This window comes from Podarcis erhardii (assembly GCF_964252035.2).
Source record: "Podarcis erhardii genome assembly, chromosome: 10".
NCBI classification, from domain to species: Eukaryota; Metazoa; Chordata; class Lepidosauria; order Squamata; family Lacertidae; genus Podarcis; species Podarcis erhardii.
In genome coordinates, this window is record NC_138500.1 from 74,564,446 (window position 1) to 74,586,048 (window position 21,603).

The following is a 21,603-nucleotide window of genomic DNA, read 5'->3' on the forward strand; positions in this document are numbered from 1 at the left end:
AGAGGGTCAGCTTTTTATTCTGTGAATCACCCTGAGATCTTTGTTGAAGATGTTCCACTTGGCCCATATATTGTGTGTGGCACAAGCATGGTGGAAAGACATGATTGCGGCTTGGTGTAGTGGTCAGAGTTTCTGACCAGGCCTGGGAATGAAGTTCTCTGTTCGAACTGTGGGCTGAGAGAGAGGGCCTGGCTCACCCTCTCTGGCAAGGTGACCGTAAAGATAACATTGTGCACTGCCTTGAGCCCCTTGGAAGAAAGTTGGACTAGGAATGTAATAAATAAAATTCATAAGCCGAGGACTCTCTTCCTATTACCATCAGAGAGAGGAAACTTGAATTCCAGTGTTGACTTCACTTCTCAGTAAAGTAAAACCTGAGTATCCCACATGTTCTCTTGACTTCCTTCTAGGTAGGCACAGTTAAGATGGAAAACAGCATGACGACACATTCTTCTCAGTGTGTTTTAGAATGTAGTGGAGAGAGTCTTCTGTAGGTTAGGTTTATTCTCTTAGTTGTTTTGTCTTTGCCTATTTTGCTGTTGCCCCACATCTTCAATCCAGGCCCCCCAAAGAGCTTGGTTTGGGCTTGTCTGTTCTTTAACATTGGGTATCATCAACAGGACGAAACTGGGTTGCTGGCTGTCACATCAGATAAGGCTCTGGGGCCAATTTGCCCTCTCTGCTGAAGAATTTCAAGAACCAGTTATGCAAAACCAGCGGGTTTTAGGCATACCTTTAGAAACATGTCTGCATAATCATTGTTCCAGGTAACCACAGTCAGGTTGCTATAGCATTGCCATGGCAGCCTGTTGGTGCCTGTAATTTCAGTGGGAAAATCTAGTCATTCCTTTTTTGATCAATACTGTTCTTGGGGGGAGTCCAGTGCATTGTGGTAGGTCTACTCCTTGAAAGATGGCCTCTATCCGTCTTACTCTAGTGAACCCTGCAGAGCCAGTACCCTTTTGTCAAGTGCTGGGAGCTGGAGGGCTTAGAACAGAGTACCTGCCATGGAGAAGATTCCTGCTGCCTGCTATTCAGTCTAGAGGCTGCGGGTGGATGGGAGACGTGGGAATGGGGAGTTCTGCAGTGGAGGAAAGGGGCCAACGGGGACGCCTCTGGGCACGAGTCACACCGCCCAGGTCATGCCGCAGTGTTTTGCTTGGACTGAGGCCGCCAGCAGCTCCCTGCAGAGGCACTTGTGGGACGGGGGATTTGGTAAGAGGAAGAGGCGAGTGTGAGGCTGCAGCAAGCAAAAAACGGAGGCGGGGGGTGGGGGTGGGGGAGAGGAAGTGAGGAAATTTAGCCACCTGAGTGAGGAAAGGAGGGAGGCTGGAGAGTTGTGACAGATCTTGAAGGAGAGGAAAAAGAGAAGTTCCTGCCCGCCCACCCCAAATGCCGAGGTCTTCCTCCTCTCCTGCCAGGCCCTCTGCTGAGCCAGAAAGCGTCTCCTCCCTTCTGTGAGGAAGAAAAGATGCAGGAAGGAAATTTAGAAAGAGAGAGATGGTTCGTCGTTTTACTGATAATAAACTTGGGAGTAAGGGAGGGATTAATCAAATTGGCTATTGGGCTTTCTTTTATTGATTGAGTTTCTCTTTGTGCATCTAAATGCGGGTATGAAAGAAGAAATTAATCAGCTGTGTATCATGTAATGGCCTCCTTGGCATAGGCTTCCGACTAGGAGGAAGACGGGGATGGAAGAAACAGGCAGTTTGCAGAGAGCAGCAAGGAGATACAGAGAGATAAGGAAAAGTCTTTGCCCTCTGAAACAAAATCTGCCTAAAATGGGATGTCTTGTGTCAGCATTTTGTGATTGGTGGGCCTCAGTAGTTTTTTATCCTTTCAAGAAGACTCGGGTAAGGAAATCTAAGAAACCCCACCTTAAAGTATTGCTTGCCAAGCATGCAAATAAGGCTGAGTTGAAGCTTGGGGTTGCTGTTTAGCAGCTGCTGATGTCAAAAGGGGATTGACTGAATGCTGACCCCCCCCCCAATAATTGCTAGACCCTAGTTTCGTGGCATGTGACTGGGCTGCGGTGAGCCTCGGACTCCTATGTTTCTCTCTTTCTCAGCACAGTTGCGAGAAGTTCATACGCTTGGCCTTCTAGTTTAGATTGAAGCTTGCTGTGTTAACCTAACCGTAAACTGTAGTTTATCTGTACTATGGTTTGTTTTGAACAAGCCAACTTCAATTCATGGGTCCTGCTTGTAAAAAACAAAGTTAATGTTAACCACAGTTTAGCATGTTGACCAAATCCTTCACTGTGGTTAACCAAAGCTGCTGGGATCCTATGCAGAGAGATGAAGGGGAGGGGAGCACAGGAGCCCAAACCTCATTGCAGCTTACTAAATGATGGTGGTCATCGCCTCTTCCCTTCTCTGCCTCCCCCCACCAAAAAAACAAAACAAGGGAGAAATTGTGTGATTACCTTATTCAGCCCTTGGAGTGTGGTGTGTGGAGAAATTTTATCTTGGAAGAAAAGTTGCAGGATATCAAGACTTACTTTGCCCTCTAAAGATTTGGACAGAATCTCTCTATCACCCATGCTATCAACAAAATTTTAGGAGAAAACGAACAGGAAAGTATATATACTTAACACTCTCCCACCACTCCCAGGAAGGTATTTCGTAACTCCAGAAAAGGTTCTCCCTTTTCAAAATTAAATAGTGAATTTCTTTAAAGGTCCAAGGCAACATGGGGACCAGCTTGGAAGTTGAGACGAGTTAACATTTACCCACATTAAAGAGTTTTGAGTTCTGCTTGCTTCCTACATTTGATAACTATCCCATTTGTGCCCAGAAGTTTGGAGTCTAAAGGCTGCACAAGAAGCCCAGTGGAGCCAAGAGCTTTTGAAAGCAAACGGACTTGAAAAGCTTAAAGGTAAAGGACCCCTGGATAGTTAAGTCCAGTCAAAGGCGACTATGGGGTTGTAGCACTCATCTCGCTTTCAGGCCAAGGGAGCCGACATTTGTCCACAGACAGCTTTCTGGGTCATGTGGCCAGCAGGACAAAATGCTTCTGGTGCAACAGAACACCATGACAGAAGCCAGAGCACACGGAAACACCGTTTACCTTCCTGTTGCAGCGGTACCTATTTATCTACTTGCACTGGCATGCTTTTGAATTGCTAGGTTGGCAGGAGTGGGGACACAGCAACAGGAACTCACCCCATTGCGGGGATTCAAACTGCTGACCTTCTGATCAGCAAGCCTGAGAGACTCAGTGGATTAGACCACGGCGCCAACTGCATTTGTCTGGTATTCAAATATTGGTGTCGTTTTTAATGCAATAGTTTTTAGATCTGCTTTTTAAAAGCTAGCACAAGTATCCTCGGTCACAGCCTTTCTTGTTCCTTTTTGTAAAATGGTAGAAATACTGCTGCTTAAAACTATTGCAGTAAATGACCGATCAGTAATATTAATTAATATGTTTGATAGTTTGTGGGTTTTTAACTTGCCCTGGGATCTTACCGTGAAGGGAGGGCTAATAAATAGTAATAAAGAAGCCTCAAGGCTGAAATGAACAAATACATTCAGCTGATATTTAGAGGAAGTTTGCTGGCAAAGGAAAAGCAAGGCTAAAGCTGTGGTGCAGTTTTCCTGTGCTCAGGAGACACTTGCCTTCCAGGGCCTTGGCAAGTACAGCAGAGCCCTTCAGAGAGCAGAATACTTTCGAGTTGGGTGTGGCCTGGAGAAACCAGAACACCTTCATACAGCCAACAGTATATTGGTATGCAAAGCTGTTGTGAGGTGAATGGGGAGTTCTTCACTTGTGATGTAAGAATTTCCATTACAGTGCGGAGAGATAGACGTTGAGAACCAACTAATCTGGCTTCCAAACTCCCAGTTGACGTGCCCGGTATACCTGATAGATGTTAAAAACACAAAATGTGTGTGAAATAGTAGTGGTGAACAATCTCCTCTTTGCAACCTTGAGCAATTCAGTACACATAGGAGGGCTGCTAAATGAGTTTGGCAGTTCAAATAGACCATGCAGTGCCATCCATCCAATATATCTTTAGATTTTCTTATGAGAAGACAGACTCTGTCCCAAACACCAAGTGCAGATGATCCTTAATGATTTTATTCCAAACTCAGCAATCAAATATGCCTGGAATATATAAATCTTTACCTTTAGATCAATCTTCCTGTTTTGTGTGTGTTTTTGCTTTGCTGCCAGACTAGAGGAGAGATGAAACAAGAAGAGTTTGCAGAAATTAAAGGTCAAGAAATGAGGGAATTGGGCAGACCGTAGCTAGCTTCCTGGGATTGGTGATAAGGCAAAGTACTGCAGATACACTCTTGTTGAGGAGGCAGGACTTCCTGTAGTGTTTTAAACTTTGGCTTGGACTGTGATTTCTTCCACTCCCACCCTAAAAATGGAACATCATGTTCAAACTGTCATTTATTGGGACTGTAATGGGGTTTGGGGTTGCTTGTGCGTAAGGCGCAAACTGCTCCAAGCTGAGTAGTTTGGTTAAAACTTTCCCCTGGCTGGACAGTCAGTACTCCGTGACTGTCTCAATCACTGGCAGAATCCGTCAGTGGGCGTTTCCTGAATTTCCTCCAACATAAGAGTTCTTTGACACCAAGTCGCCGCCTAGCTTCCCTGCACGGAAGCTTTCTGCGCAGAGTGGGCGTCCCAAGGGGAGGTCCTGTGCTCTCCCCGCTGGTCTCGCTGGAACAGTCCCTGAGCCTTTCCTCCGAAGCTCCCTCAACCTCCTCTTTCTCCCTGGCGTCACGTCTATTTCCTTCCCCAGCGGAAGCTCTCCCTCTCTCCTTGCTGGTTCCCTCTCCAGCGTCATTGGGGAGCCTTACCACCACCCTTGGCTCCGATGGCAGTTCCCTCACAGGGACCCTCTTTGCCCCCCATGTTGGGTAAAAGTTTCCTGCATTGCAGGGGGTTGGACTAGATGACCCTTGCGGTCCCTTCCAACTCTACAATTCTATGATTCTGCCCCCGCAAGCAAAAGGACCGAGGAATGCTGACCCAAGCTTGTGTTGTCCTCACTGGGGAAGAGGGAGGGAGATACATTGGTACCTCAGGTTACATACGCTTCAGGTTAAAGACTCCGCTAACCCAGAAATAGTGCTTCAGGTTAAGAACTTTGCTTCAGGATGAGAACAGAAATCATGTTCCAGCGGCGCAGCGGCAGTGGGAGGCCCCATTAGCTAAAGTGGTGCTTCAGGTTAAGAACAGTTTCAGGTTAAGTATGGACCTCTGGAACGAATTAAGTACTTAACCTGAGGTACCACTGTACCTTGGCCTGACCAGCTGTGTGAGAGAAGGTGGCTGAGATGCAGCCTGAGGAGTGTGGGTGGGATTGTGAACTGTGTTACAAGTGAGGTGGGAAACCTCTTAGGTCGGGGTGGGGTGGGGTGGGGTGGAGGGACTCGTTCTTCCTCTAGTTCCATTGTCAACTGCATTGTTTTGCAGCACCTCCTCGAGTCCTCTGGTAACTGCTGCTGTCTGTCTGCTAGCATGGCAAATGTTCCTTTTTTCTGCTTTCCTTTTTGTGCAAACCGTTGCACTTGTTTGTTTTTCTTGCTGCTGAAGCATTCCCCAGCCTAGAAAGGAAATAAAGAAATAAGCCACAATGGCAAGATAACATTAATTGACCCACCTTCAAGAATAGATCAACAGTTGCATAGATGGTAAGGAAATTCTGGGCCGCTTCTGCTTGGCTCTGAGAAACAGGAAACAAATGTGGTGGTTTTCCTGTCAAAACAGGAGGAGGAGGCTGCGCCTGTCATACAAAGCAGGGTGCTCAGAAAGGAGGGAGTTTTGTGTTTAGATATGTGCACAGCCCTCTTAAAACACCAAAGGTGCTTGTGTTCCCTGTTGGTTGAAGGAGATTGCTAAAGAGACATATGTAGTGGAGAGGAGCAGGGCATTTCTTATTACTCCTGAGGTACAACAGTAGGGATCATTTAAAATTCAAACTCCCAGCTGTGGTATGCCCTGCTGGGAAGTAACAGACCAAAATTGGGGGTGTTTGTGATGTAGACTTCATTCTCTTGATTATTATTTTTTAAACCAGTGTGCTTGCAGCAAAAGGGAAATGCATTGTCCTGGCAAGAGGTGGGCTTGCAGAATTTAATGTTTCCCAAATGTGTGAAAGGAAAAAGACATGTGTCTCTCTCATACACTGGCCCTATATTGGAAGGATCCACACTTGTTTGTCACCCCTGGACTGCATTGTCAAGGTTTCATGTATTTTAATCACCTCAAATGTCAATTGTAGGCCATCGGTCTTATCACCTCAAGAGCCATAGATCTGTTCACCAAGGTTGCCCTGACTTAGCATCTCTTTCTCTCTGGTGGGCATGAAGCTTAGTTGCGTAGGAAGAAGCCTCTCTGCCCCCATGGAAGCCAGGCAGGAGGACCAGCTCCTTCCTACAGTATCAGTGGCTGGTCAGTCTCAGCAGCTTTGAAGCTCAGTGTGCTGTCAGGCGAGTGTCCGTGAGCGGAGATCTTGGGCTGGCTGCAAAGGCTGGCTAAAAATTGGGGACACTTGTCCATTCAAATAATTTGCACATTCCCTTCCATCATCTGTTGAATGGTGGATTAACAGAAGCATCTGTTGGAACCAGTCTTCCAGGCTTAGTTCTGAAGTGCTGTAGTTCATACAGTTTACACACAACTTGTCCTGATGTAATTGAAAGAGGAGGTTCTACACCGGAACTCTCCGTTCAAGTGACTTTGCTTTGGGGATTATTAGACTGCTGCCTGGGTGATCAGCTTGCAGCATTAACTAGCCCAGGCAGTTTGGGTTGGGGCTTGCACTCCTATACAGGAGCAGGAGGACCTGCAGGCCTTCTGTGGACCTTCTTCCTGCCTCTCCCGTGCTGTGGCCTGTCCATAGATCGGCAGACTGAGGCGAAAGCACCCAAAGCATCCTGGCCTACGCTGGTATGATCTGCTGCTTTGGGCATGTTGCAGCCTGTTTGTAATCACAGATCAAGGACTACTGAAAGACCAGCAATAATGGATTGTCTGGAGAAATTCCAGGATGGATTGTAGAGTGGGCATGCTCCTTTGTCCTCTTCTCCACTGGTCTTCAGAGTAAATCCCATTCAAAGAACAGAATAATTAATTATTATTTTTTTGCAGTTCTGGATTTTATGTGTATTGGAAGGATTGTATTTTCCAGAAGACATAAACTGAATATATTTGTGTGGAGGATATAGGAGAAGGCATTGGGGCCATTGGCAATACTTTATTCTTCAGCTTATGGGGCTGCAGAAGGGACTGAGTGCCCTATGCTGTTAGATATATTTAAGTTATGCTTATTTTAAGTGTTCATATGTAAATAATTCATATTCCTTTGACCTGATTTTCTGGCACTGAAATTGAATGGATACAGCCCAGCACTTGACTAATGGAAAATTCAAAGAAAATAGTTGATATCCATTACAACAGAAATCATGGAGCGCGACAAAGTTAAGTGGTGCAAAGAAATGCCCTTTTAAAAAGTGGACAGAAAAGTCCTTGCCTGTTAGCTGAAAGCCTTGACTGTAGCTGTGTTTTCACAAGCCTTTGTGCCTTGTGCAAATGGTTGGATGTTCTCCCACTTCCTTCTCAACATGCCTGAGCAAGACCTAGTCTCTCGTGCCAGTAGAAGCCAGGGACTTAGTGCTATGTGTGAACTTGACCAGGCAGCTTAACTGGGTTTCTTCGCTGCCAACAAAACAAAATCAGATGCTGCCATTTGTTGCTGACTTATCACCATTGGTTTTGTCTGAACTATGGCTTAGCACTACATGTGAATCCAGCAGCCATTCTTCGTGATGGCTAGTTTGACCAGCCTACTCTGGACACTCAAGAAACTATAAGACTAGCTGGAAAACAAACCAAACTTTGAGGAAACAAGCTATAGTTTGTTTGATCATCCATGGGACAACGCATGGCTACCGCATAGTTTGTCAAGCAAACCACGGTCTGTGGTCTAGCATGTGTGAGCTGGGCCATAGCAAGTTGTTGGACCACCTAGGCCCAAGATGCCTTAAACATCTATATGAGTCTGACTGGGTGAGAAACCCTTTTGTGTCTCGTTGTTGGCGGAGGATTATGGGGAGGCCACGAGAGGGGGACAACCTTCTCTCCCTGGGGAAGTCATCAGTCTCCTTTCCTGCCTCTCTTACCTTTTTGTTCTCCGCAGTCTTTGGCTGTTGAACCACATCACTATTGATTTTTGTGTAATGTGCTCATAGTGAAATAAAGTGCCTTCTGGGCCATATTACATGAGCCAGTGCTCTTTTCTCAGGAATGCACTTGTGCTCAGAGTGTGTGAGTGCGCATGTGCAGGCAGACACACCACTGGTGCAGTGTAGGCTTGTAGCTGCAATCCTGCTCCCCTGATCATTCTCTCTATTCACCTTCCTTCACATGCACAGTGTTAACCTTGTACTTCGCCCATTCTTGAATGTACCTTTTGCATGATAAGAAATCATTTGGAAAATCATTTGGAAATGCCCATTTTGTGTGTGTTTCTTCCAAGGAATGTGTGATGTATGTTTTTTTCCTGAGTATTCGTGAAGGACTTGCATTCTGCGTCTGTTCATGTTCTTCCCAGAGATAAATAATTCCCCTGGGTGAATCTTGCTGCCTCATGTACTTCCATTCGCCCGTATTCCAGACAGGATGAAAGGAACACTTGGCTTTCAAGGCAATCTCTCCCTTTGACTGGGAGACCCGGATCAGAGGTTTCTGGAGTTGTTATAAGCAAGAGAGGTCTCTGCATCAAATTGCCTGCTAAGATAAGACTGGGCATTGTTGTCTCTGATTGCAACAAAGTCCCTGGTGAAATGCTGCTTGCAATCACTGAGTAACAGCATCCACTCGGAAGTAAGTCCTCCTTGAATTCAGTTGGGTTTACTCCCAGGTAAGTGGGATAGGATTGCTTATTTTGGTGAGCATTTGTTTTCCTTTTCCTTTTGTACTCTAACACGTTGCATGCAATACTTTGAGCTACTCTGTGTTAATCTTGAGATCCAACAGACAGACATAGAGGTAAAGGTAAAAGTAAAGGTACCCCTGCCCGTACGGGCCAGTCGTGTCCGACTCTAGGGTTGTGCGCCCATCTCACTTAAGAGGCCGGGGGCCAGCGCTGTCCGGAGACACTTCCGGGTCACGTGGCCAGCGTGATGAAGCTTCTCTGGCGAGCCAGCACCAGCGCAGCACACGGAACGCCGTTTACCTTCCCGCTATAAAGCGGTACCTATTTATCTACTTGCACTTAGGGGTGCTTTCAAACTGCTAGGTGGGCAGGAGCTGGGACCGAAAGACGGGAGCTCACCCCGCCACAGGGATTCGAACCGCCGACCATGCGATCGGCAAGTCCTAGGCGCTGAGGTTTTACCCACAGCACCACCCGCGTCCCCACAGACAGACATAGGTCTTACCTATTGAATTTTTATTGGAATAATATTCTGAGTACAGAAAACTTAAACCTGGTTGTAAGGAGGAGGTGGCAGAATGAGGATGGATTTAAAAATCTGGGATTGGTTAGATCTCCACATTCTACCCTACCCAAATGCCCCCGTCTCAAAGATGATCTAGTGTGGGATTCCTTATCTGCCTACACCCTTTCATCCCAAAACCTAGACTTCAGTAAAGGTCATTTACTGTCTAGACTATAATAGTTTTATTTCATTTGTTACAAGCCCATAAACTAGTTACTAGTTTTGCTGCCCACGCATATCAGTCGTCAGAACGACATGTTCCTAAGCTTAGCTGCCCGGTAGGACTGTCTGTCGTGAGGACGTCTTCACTTGCAGTCAGGGGGAGTCTTGCATCATCAAGTGCTAAAGCCTCTCGGTTGTGTTTAAACCAGAAAACTTTGTCAACGAAATGCTATGTTTATTAAATGCAATACATTAATGGTTCCCTTTAATTAAAAGTGGGGCAGCATATCTGTAGGAAAGCAAAGCTGAATTATTGAAAGGTGTGCTCTCATCGGACCTTGTGTGTTTTCTTTTTCATTTATACTTCCTGTCTTTGCATTTTGTTCCAAGGTTTTTGCCTTAAGGTGGTTTCTGAAGCTCTTCAGAAACTTTTCTGATTCTGTAAACACTCTATAAACACACAAATTAACTACTGGGCGAGCCGATAAGATGAGAAGATAAGCAGCCAGATTGGATGTTTATGGCTGCTTTCTGGCAAGTAACATACTACAGACGCTGAGAAGGAAGGTGGGAAGGATTTGGCTTCTATCTTGGGGTGTCACTTAGATGATGATGGGGCTTTAATTGGTGGAAGGGAGAAGGAAGCAGTTTTTGGTTGTTCTCCTCCACTCCTCGTCTGCTCTGGAGGGTCCCTCAACCTGGGATTAGGAAGGCTACAGCAGGAAAGACAAATTGCCTTGTTTTCAGCTGGGCAACGGCTGTTAGATAGAACCCTCTGTCTTCAACTTGCTCTCTATTTTAGGCTAATCTTCTTGCTTTGCTGCACAGACCTGATAGATCTAGTTACAGGTAAGTAGCTGTGTTGGTCTGCTGTAGGCGAAACAAAATGTTAAAAAATTCCTTTCAGTAGCACCTTAGATTCCACCTAAACATTAGGAAGAACTTCCTGACAGTAAGAGCTGTTCTGCTGGAATTTGCTGCCAAGGAGTGTGGTGGAGTCTCCTTCTTTGGAGGTCTTTAAGCAGAGGCTTGACAACCATATGTCAGGAGTGCTCTGATGGTGCTTCCTGCTTGGCAGGGGGTTGGACTCGATGGCCCTTGTGGTCTCTTCCAACTCTTATGATTCTATGATCCTCATCAAAATATCACACGCCCCTAATTCTAATTCACCATTTCTGCTGTGAATATTTTTTAATCTATAGAAAAATAGATTCTGCTGTTTTATAATCTATAGAATTTTCCAGTAAATTTTCCAGTAAAACTGGATTAAATGGGAAAATAAAACGAGACAGCATTTTATTGATGGTTTTGTGCACAAAATTTGCATGCATGAGCAGCACTGAGTCCCGAATATACTGTTATGTGCAAACACCCTATATGAGTGGAGAGGTCTCAATGTGCATCAGTGTACACGGACTAGCCATTTTGTTTGAAATTTTGTTGGAGAGATCCTTCTGGACCCCTTCCCAAGTTTCAATTTGGGATCAATAAGAAATTTGGTTCAGTTTGTTTTCAAAGGTAAACTTAACCAATTCATTCTTTCTGAATCAGTGTGCAAACCAAAACACAGCCATTCTTTTTATATTCACATTTCTCTTAATTTTGGCAATAAAGCTCCCCAACCCAGTAATATGCACAAAAATGCATATACAAAAGTACACCTAAAAATGCATATATTAGGGAAAATCACATTGCAAAAATGTGTTATCTTAGGAAAAATTGCATTAGAAATGTGTGTATTAGGTGAAATTAGCATTTAAATGCTGTTGAATTTTCATGAAGACTTAAAAAAAAAATCACAAATGGATGCGGAAATGCGGAGAACTGTCCTTAAGATTAGAAAAATTAGAAACTGAGAAAGAAACTGTCAGATTTGCCCATTGCTAATCCCAGTACAGATCCTTGGGGGAACCCACTGATTTCCCTGTATTGTGAAAACTGTCCCTTTATTCCTGCTCTCTGCTTCCTGTTTAACCAGTGACTGATCCTTAAGAGAACCTGTCCTCTTATCCCAGAACTGCTGAGTTGACTCAGAAGCCCTGGATGAGGAATTTTTTGAAAGTCCAAGAATGTTGATCTGAGAAACAGCCACAAAACACGAGTTTGCTGGCAAACTACAGCGCATCTGAAAAGATGTTTTTGCTCTACAACTACAAGAAAGAAGATTCCACCTAAACATTAGGAAGAACTTCCTGACAGTAAGAGCTGTTCGACAGTGGAATTTGCTGCCAAGGAGTGTGGTAGAGTCTCCTTCTTTGGAGGTCTTTAAGCAGAGGCTTGACAACCATATGTCAGGAGTGCTCTGATGGTGTTTCCTGCTTGGCAGGGGGTTGGACTCGATGGCCCTTGTGGTCTCTTCCAACTCTATGATTCTATGATTCTATGAGAGACCAACTAAATTTGTCATTGATATGAGCTTTCGTGTGCATGCACAATTCTTCAGATACCTTCTGATCTTCTTCAGATATTATTCTGAAGAAGTGTGCAAGCACACGGAAGCTCATACCAATGACAAACTTAGTTGGTCTCTAAGGTGCTACTGGAAGGATTTTTTGTTTTTGTTTAGACCTGATAGAGAATGACTTCCTGAATAATTGCTGCCCTGTAGTGCTACTGAAAAGCATTTGCTTGATAAGTGAATGAGAAACCTAATTAAGTTAATGTGAAGTGTTATGCGTGCAGCTTCCATCTTTTGGATTTTAAAAACTACATGTCAAAAGATAGGGCCGTAAAGCAGATAACGGCACAGGCGTGGCCAAGCTGAGCTGTTCCGTTGTTTCATCCATGAACTCTGAATGGGATCCCAGATGCACAGAGGAAGGAATGGTTAGGGTCATTTCCCATAATCTGCTGATCTAGCCATCCCAAGTTAAGATTTGATGCTTATGAGTTTCTCACAGCGCAATTCTAAAATAGTTGGTCAGAAGTAAGCCAGTAAGCCTCATGGAGTTCAAGGAGTCTTGTAGTATGTGTGTAACATTGCAAAAGTAACCTGCATGTGCAGAAAACTTGCGCTTGGGAAGCTATGGTTGCGTTTATGTGAAGGAGGGGGAAGGGGCTTAGAGAGAGCAAGAGAGAGCGCATTTTTATTGCATGGCCTGTAGGTTGTCAACATGTATAAAGTGGGGCTGCTTTATTCCACATACTTTTTTTGTTCATTCCAAAATAGTCTAATTATACTAAAGAGAGGCAGCTAGTATTGAATTAAAGACCTTTCAGCTGATACAAGGCTACTTAAGTTCAGTTAATTTCTAAGTGTAATGGGGACTATGTGAGGAGACAGGAATACTGTATTTTTTGCTCTATAAGACTCACTTTTTCCCTTCTAAAAAGTAAGGGGAAATGTGTGTGCGTCTTATGGAGCGAATGCAGGCTGCACAGCCATCCCAGAAGCCAGAACAGGAAGAGGGATTGCTGCTTTTGCTGCGCAGTGATCCCTCTTGCTGTTCTGGCTTTTGAGATTCGGAATTTTTTTTTCTTGTTTTCCTCCTCCAAAAACTAGGTGCGTCTTATGGTCTGGTGCGTCTTATAGAGCGAAAAAAACGGTAAATGTCTGGACTCATTCAAATCCATGTTGGTTTTCAGAGCCCAAGAACAATTAGATTTTTTAAGGTTGGAAGCAGATAGTACATTTTAGAGTTGTAAGAGGCTTCATTCCCAATGTATAGGCACACTAATTTTGTTTCTTTATTGCCTTTAGGTCAGGAGCTCCCCAACACCACTGTTGCTTGACCAACTGCAAATTGCTGAGGTCTTGGTGGAGCATTTCATGATTTTTCTGTCTGTTGTAACAGTTGTAATGCACTGCTCTAGAGTCATGCTGCAGACCGCCTGAATGAGCAGAGCAGAGTTTTGGGACCTGAGCTGTAGGCTAACCAAAGTTGGTTAACCAAAGTTGAGACAATACAAAAACATACGGATCACATGTGTCTGTTTCGTACCTGATCTTTTTGTGTTGCTTGGATGTGTGAGCCATCGCTTTGGGCGTTGCAGTAAGAAACGCCACACTTTCCGGTGGAGTCTGTTAATATGTTCAGTTTATAAGCCAACCATCGAGTGAGTTGTCTCTCTTCTCTTGAGTACTGGCAAGGTCAGCACCTTCAAATGGACTAATCTGCCTTCTGAAAGTTGAGCTCAACACTCCGCTCTGTTCACAGAGTCTTTCCTGCAGATTTTGGGTTAGTGTAAAAACAAGGCTGCAAATGGGCACCAGCCTGAGCAAAGGTGACCTCAGTGCCAGGAGGTTTTTCTAAACTGGAAGGAAATTGGTTCTGTTTTTCATCTTGGTTCTGTTTTTCATCTTAAAATGGCCAGAATCGGGAAATGGGTTTTATGTATCCCATCCTGGAATTGTTCACTTGATGAAGGTCTGAAATCCTTTTAATATAACATTTGGAAGGGGGAGCAATCTAGTAGCTGTTGTGGATGATTAGCAATTAAATTATTTGCCTTAAATGGTTCCCGAGGAAGACCTAGCGCAAAAACCTTTTGGGGCCATAATGCCTTGGGCCTGAAGGAGAGCCCTGCTGGACCCGGCCAAAGGCTCCTCTAGGCCAGCCTTCCGTTCTCACAACTCTCCCTCCTGCGTTCCCCAGCAACTGCAATGCATCAGCTCACGTCTGGACAAAAAGATGCACACAAAAAGACTGCGCACTCATGTTGAAAGGTCCCATGTGCCCTCGGGAGGGAGAAAGGGCTATTTCTGTTTTCCGTGGTATGAGAGTGATATGAGCAGCCACTGCCCCAATACAAAGGTCAGCAGCAAACGCTGGTGTGGTGGTCTTATTTCCTGGTAAGAAAGGGGAGGATTGTGCCATGGAGACATTGGAACCCACAAACCTCCAGGGACATCTGACTGTGGGAACTCTTTTGCCAGTGAGTTTTAAGCCATCAAAGCTGGAAAAGTTCCAGCCTGTGAAAGCTCTGCCCCGTCATCGGTTGAGCATCTCCCGAGATGGTTCAGAAAGAATTTCCCCATTAGCCTCTGCAGATATTTTACATGTCAGTGGTTCATAAAGGGCTAAAGTAATTAGAAATGCTCCTTGCTGTGTTTTTGTAATCTTTCCCTTACAGATGTTACAACTACAGAGGATATCAGAAAGCAAATGTGTTCCCAGGTAATTCAGAGTTTTCTCCATTGAGAATGCTGGAGATTTTAAAGCCATTAAACTTTAAATTTACTGTGATCAGAATATGTACAGTTAAACACAAAAAATAATGGTATTTAATTCATTAGGAAGGTGACAAAATATCCCTAAGTGTGCCTTTTTTCAGATATTTCATATGAATGATGTGAATGAAATGAAAGGTGTTCTGATGAAGTTAATTTTAGAGAAGAATAAAGTGTTGCTTATTTTGCAAAGTGTCCAGAACGTGTCATATTTTAATAGCCGCAAATGTGTCCTGACACCTTTGTTTCCAGTAGTTCTATTAGAACTCTGGAAAGCTTCTTCTACTGCGGCTCCTCTTAACTTCCAGTTTGCCTTGTGCTTCTTCCTGTTTCCAGCTCCTTTCTGGATAATGATGAGACAGTGGATCGGTTCAGAGGCAGCATTCTGAATCCTCGGAACCGTGGAACTGTGGTTTAAGGAACTGGGACTGTGTCACAGGCTTGTGCCATCCCCCCCCCCCCGCTCCCCTCCACACTTCAGTTCAATGGGTTACTTCCTCTTCATTATTACTTGCTTACATCTGTACCAATTGTGGGAGAGACATGCTTGCATCCAGGCCTCAGGCATGCACAGTGGTTTGGAGGGCAGGCACAAACCATAGTTTTCCGGTACAGATCTAAGTAACAAAGAAGAGGAAATTACAGATTAAATTGAAGTGTGGAGGGGAGCAGAGAGGGAGGAATGGCACAAGCCAGCAACATATCCAAGCCAGTATGAGCCTGAGGTTTGGAAGCAGCAACGTCTTTTGCCCAAACAGAGCCCTTTTTCTTTAGTGCTCTTGGGATGCCAGGATCACAACCCTCCCCGCCCCAGTCTGGGACGTGCCCTGCCATGTCCTCTTTGCCCTTCAAACCCTTTTTACTTGAGCAAGGCATGACCAACCCTGTGACTTTAGGTTGGGAAACAGGTTTGCTCCCTCTTAGTCACTTCTGCGATGGGCTGCCTTCGTGGGCTTAGCCAGCGTCAGAGCAGGATGCAAAGTGTGTGTGTGTTACAACAACACCTGTCTCCAAAGCGCCTTAGGGAAGTTCCAGGGTGGGCAAAGGAGACAAAGCCCACAAATGCTGCCTTGTTGAACGCCACCCGAGACATTTGAACTGCAGACATGGTGGTTCTCGGCTCACTAAAAAAGCTGAGAAAGTCCTCACCTTGAAGAGAAGTAGAAGCCCCTTCTGCCCTCTGTCCTCTTCAAGTCCCCATTCTGCATCCCACCAACAATATCTGGAGGAGGAGGACCCACGACTAGGAGGTGGAACTAATTCTTGCAAATTTCTTCAGTCTTAAAAATACGTTTTTGGGTGTGAGGTGTTCAAGTGGACTGTTATTTTTGTGATTGGACAACATTTAGCTTGGTAGTTCTACATTTGATGAAGCACATAAACTTCTTTTGGGAAACACCAAAGATTTTTATTTTTACCTTTTGAAAATGTCAGGTAATGCTAGATAGTAATTATTATTATTATCATTAATATTAATATATAACCACAAGCACTTGGCAATCATTTTTATGATTTCAGTGCAATTTTACACACATTTTACTTACCTAGCAAAACTAAATCACAGTGCAAATATCTTTAGAATTATCAGGTCACGTTACAACTTCTCATTTTTGGAAGTTGAAAAATTGAACCCACCCGAATAGTGTGTCATGAGGACAGTTGTGAAGCACTTATGACAACGCTAATTACTGTTTCACGTTGCTCGCAACTAGTCACACAGTTTTGCCGTGTGGCATGTTCCTTGCTCAGGTTTTTTAGCCGTCCATCATGGCTGGTTACTATGTTCTATGTTCTATTGGGGTGTCTCCTAATGTTCAACTAAAGAAAACCCTCCCTCTCTTATGCAGCTTTCCGCTCCCCAAAACCTCAGCTGTCAGTCAGCAATCTGTGGCCACTGAGCATGCTCAGTCCTCATTGGGCTATTCTTGGGGTGCCCCCTCACTTAGCTTTTTAAAGTTTATGTATTTGGGTAGATCTGCAAATCTTGGGACCCTGCCTAGCATGTGGGTGGCTGATGCTGTTTCGGCAACATCAGGACTCCTGAACACCACAAATGCAGGTAGGGATCCTCTGAATCAAGCATAGGCAAACTCGGCCCCCCAGATGTTTTTGGCCTACAACTCCCATCATCCCTAGCTAACAGGACCAGTGGTCAGGGATGGTGGGAGTTGCAGTCCCAAAACATCCGGAGGGCCGAGTTTGCCTATGCCTGCTCTGAATCGTGTTTGCCTGTTCCCCTGATGTGCACGGAGGCGTGTGGCAAAACAATATTTGATTAAAGCACCTGCTCTCCTTGGGAGAAAAAGTCAAATAGGGCAGCCGAATGCAGAGGGCGCCTCACCCAGCAGGGAAGTTATGCAAAGCGCGGCAAGGGAAAGGCAGGCGTTCAGATGTCTAGCACAGGGTGTTCCCTCCCTCCCTTTTAACACCCCTTAAAAAGAGTGTCAGCTGTCAGGGAACTGGTAAGTCTAGGTTTTCTCCTACTGAAACCTTCCTAAACTCAAATGTGGCATTGGTGTGAAATGCTCTTTGCACGGAAATGCACACTTTACAAATGCCACATTTTAACAAATCCTGTAAGGTGAGCCAGAATTGTTTATTTTGCTTGCATCGCAGGTGGTGGTGGAGGCAGCCTCGCAGTGGGGGGTGGTTCAACTAAGCTGCTTGCCAGGATATTATTACTAAATGGGGGTTTTGTGTATGAAAAAATCAGCATCATTTTGGGGTTTCTTTGGGGCTTTTTTGCTTAGTGTGGAAACTTAAATTATCTAAGCAGCCAATGCATGTTGCTACACTAAAGTTTAACTGAAGCACAACATTTTTAACACTATGGGTGCATTTTAAGCTTCATTTTATGTTGCCTTGGGCTTAGTGTACAATGGGACGGAAAGCAGCTTATTAATGATTATATTTATGTGTTTGGTCTGTGTGTTTCGCAACCATGCTTAGTGCTGGAAAGACCTTCTATTGGCTAAGAAGCCAAGGAAGTTGTAAAATAATTGTGGGGAGTTGCAAACCATTGTGGTGGTTGGAACTTAAGAAATGTAGACCAACTGTCAGTTCTACGGAGGCTAAGAAAGGGGAACCTGTTTGTTTTCCGGGAATCTGCTAGAAGGCCAAGCCCTTCCTAATGTGTAGCACTGGAATAGCAAAACTGAATTCACATGAACAGTATGGAAGCCATGTATTTCTCTTGAAGCTCTGGATACCCAGGATGGGACCTGTTTCTGAAGTGGCCAGTTCACATATGCAGTTCTTGTTTGACTACTCTAAGGACATTGGTAGGGTTTTAGCATGTGTAGACAGGAAGATGGGGAGTGTGGGGTCTTAGGGGAGGGTTGCCTCTGGTGGGGACATATCATGCTTATTCTGGGGTAGGTTGTCTACCTTTGGTCCCCACCCTGCACTCAGTTCCCACCTGTGACTCCTGGAAGCTGTCAGCATGTGACAGTGGCCACACTCTGGGAAACAGTTTCAACTGGCCAACTAAACCAAGTGAGGGTAGCCAATAGGTCTCAAACCCTCAGTGAGTTACTCACTGTATGGGAAGACAGCCTCTGGCAGATTGAGGGGACAAGACCAATCATAGGACCAATGGTCAAGAAGGCAGTTTCTGCACGTGCTGTAGAGAGAAGTGAGGGGCGGATGGGGCTTGTCCGCCTCTTCCTTCTAGGAGAAGGAAAACTCTGATCCACTGCCTTGAGGGATATCTTGGGGAGAAGAAGAAAAGGCTCAGGAGTAAGCCCTGTAGGGATCTTGAGTGGAGTCCATAAGACAGTTGAATGGCACCTTTTGTGCCTCCTTCCAGCAGTTCCTGCAGCCAAGCTGGTGCCAAATGTATTGCTCTGCTTTCCTTTGGACCACATCAGTGAGGCCGAGAGGGGGGTCCTGTTGTCTGGGCTTCCCAGGACTTCCAGACACACTGCCCAGGTTTGTACCCCAGGGAGGACACTTCAGTGCTGCTGAAGCAACGGTTTGACTTCACCCCTTGAGACGCACTCCATTGTCCCTTAAGACAAACAGATGCCAACAACAAGAATACAGGAAGATATATGCTGGGTTTTCTTGCTTGTGTTCCAGTCCGCTTTGTAGGATTCTCAGATTTGACTACCGCTGTTTTGAGAGTAGGGGCTGTTGTTGTCTTCCTGCTTCTCATACCACTTTGGAGCTAACAGAATAGCAAGAGCACCTGGCTCGGTGTGGCTGACATAGGAAGTAGTTTTATGCTGACAAACTATACTGGCCTAGTTCGGGCAAAATATGGCTTACCAAGATGCCTGACACCTGCAGATTGCACCTACCGTGCTCTACCCAAGGCTTCTTAGCATGGCATGACAGCTAAGTTAAGAATTAACCTTGGCTTCAGATCGTAGTTAAGGAAGAGATTCCATTTTCCAGCAATATGATAAGCTAAACCTTGGCTCAGCTGCTACGCTGAGTTAAAAGGCTCAGGGAGGTGGCACGTTGCTGTTAAGCCATGGTTTAGAAACTCTGAAAATGTGAAGGTATGGTTTGTTTTTGGCTTGCAAACCATGACTTGTTTGGCCACCCCACCACAGGTGCTTGCCAAGCTGCAAAGGAGCAAGACAAGAGCAGGTGAGACAAGACAAGAGCAGCTTTGGAGAAACAAGGCATGACTTGTTTTCTCGTCTATTGAGCAAACCATAGTTAAAACAAGCTGTCTTTAGCATTCTGTGTGAATGTAGCCAACAGTTTTATCCTTGAACTATCTAAATGTGTTTTCTCCTATATCAAGTTCCTTTTAGACAATTATATTTAAATAAAATACTAATAAAAAGCAGAGGTCCTTCTGAATATCTTGCAACAGCATTTGTAGTTAGCTGTAAGCATTTTGTCAGTTTTGGGTCAAGTGGTTTATGAGCAACTAATGCTACCAGCCTCTAGGCAAAGTATACATTTTCCCTGAGTGCTCGGTCTCTGCTACAAAATGCATGCAGGGCTTAGCAAGCAGCCCACAAATTCTATAATGAAGTAGTACATCCAGCGATTGGCCGTTTCATTTGAAAAAGTGAAGGCTATTCATAATAATTAGACTGCAGTAAAACCTAAAATAGGGCAGAGTGTTTTTCGCTCTGCTTTTTTAAAAGCAAATGTGTTTTTATACTTGGCATTGTATTGGACACAAGTTATTGGAGCATCATGGTCACTGGAAACAAATATTTTAATGAATATTATTTGTGATCTTTTGCCTACTAGCATATGCGGCTAAGCTTCCCTAAACACAGTTTGCGTTTAACCTAAAGTCAGTACTGCTGGGGACATGCAGACACCCCAGAAGCTCATGAGTGGCTTTCAGGAATTTTGGTTTGGAGAGAGGTGAGTGGAGATCAAGTGAGGTTTAGTGAGAGTGCTTAGAATTTACCTTGCCTATCATAACCCCCAGTATTCTTTGGGAATATTGACAGTTATAAACTAGGATTAAGATGGTACGAGGTCAGAGTATTTACTCGAGTCTCATGCACCATCAAATCTAATGCGCACCTCAATTTTCAGAACCTTGAAACCAAAAAAAGCATTTGCTGGCAAATGTAAATGTGCCATCAAGTCTAATGTGCACCTTAATTTTCGCAACATAATTTGGCCAAAAAAGGTGAGCATTAGATTTGAGTAAATTTGGTATACAGCTGTACCTTGGTTTGCGAACACCTTGCGACTCGGAACATTTCGGCTCCCTAACACCGCAAACCCGGAAGTCAGTGTTCTGGTTTGCGAATGTTCTTTGGAACCCGAACGTCCAACATGGCTGACGCGGCTTCTGATTGAATGTTTTTGAAAGTCAAATGGACTTCTGGAACGGATTCCATTTGAGTGTATACATATCCAAGTCTGACAGACAAGAAGCTAGAAGAAATGCCTATCTTTCTCCACATTTAATGTCTTCATTAAATAGGAAACCATTCAATATATAAAATAGACTGTGTTGTTAAAGACTTTACACCTCACAGGGTCATCTTTTTGGTATGGTTAGGGTCCTCCAAATGTACCTGAAATGGAGCCATCCATTTTCTTTCCTGTTTGGGTGAGCCAGACTTAGAGCTGAAAAATGGGAAATGATAGGAAGTGACTTGTGATGCCATGAGCATTGGCTAATCAGTTCTTCCGAACAGTTAAGTGTTTAAGGGCTGTTTGAACAGATTGCATGATTCAACAAAAGTTGTAACCAGCTTTGGGGGGGGAGGGTTTTTAACCCCCCCCCCCCATGCACAATTCTAAATCTTGTTCTCTCGCAGCGTGGTGGTCCACATAGTCTGCCCAGCTTTTAAGAATGAACAGCAGACAATAGATAGGAAGGCTGTACCAGCCTGCATCAACAGCCTTCCCCCTCGGAAGTTGGGAATCCTGGATAATAGACGTCTAAAGCACTTACACAATGCAGACGCATTAAAGACTTCATATTAATTCAAACTGCTGTCCTTATGCATATTAACAGCAGAAATGTTATGAATATGGTATAAAATGGTGAGATTCCATACACCCTGCAGCTGCACTGCCAGCCCAAATTTGCAGTTGAAAAGATAGGTGTGCATGCCGGTGAGATCCGCACCCTGCTCCATCCATTGCTCAGGCTGCCTCTGGCTCCCCTCTAGACCAAGGCAGACCAAGCACCCTGCATCTGGGGGGGGGGGCAGAGGAGGCTGTGCTACTTCCGCCTTTTCTTTTTCGTAATGGGCACACCTGCCCCCCCCCAGTCTGCTGCATGTTGCACTGGGACGGGGGGGGGGGTCACTTCTCTCCGGAGAAGTAGGTGGAGGAGGGCAGCCCCCACCCTCTGTCTGCGCTGTGGGGGGC

At 44.9% G+C, this 21,603-nt stretch overlaps 1 protein-coding gene across 2 annotated transcripts in view; it reads left to right on the forward strand.

The window, feature by feature from the left end:
- Positions 1-21,603, forward strand: part of FAM107B (family with sequence similarity 107 member B) — a 113,413-nt gene that overhangs the window by 68,691 nt on the left and 23,119 nt on the right. The window lies entirely within an intron of this gene.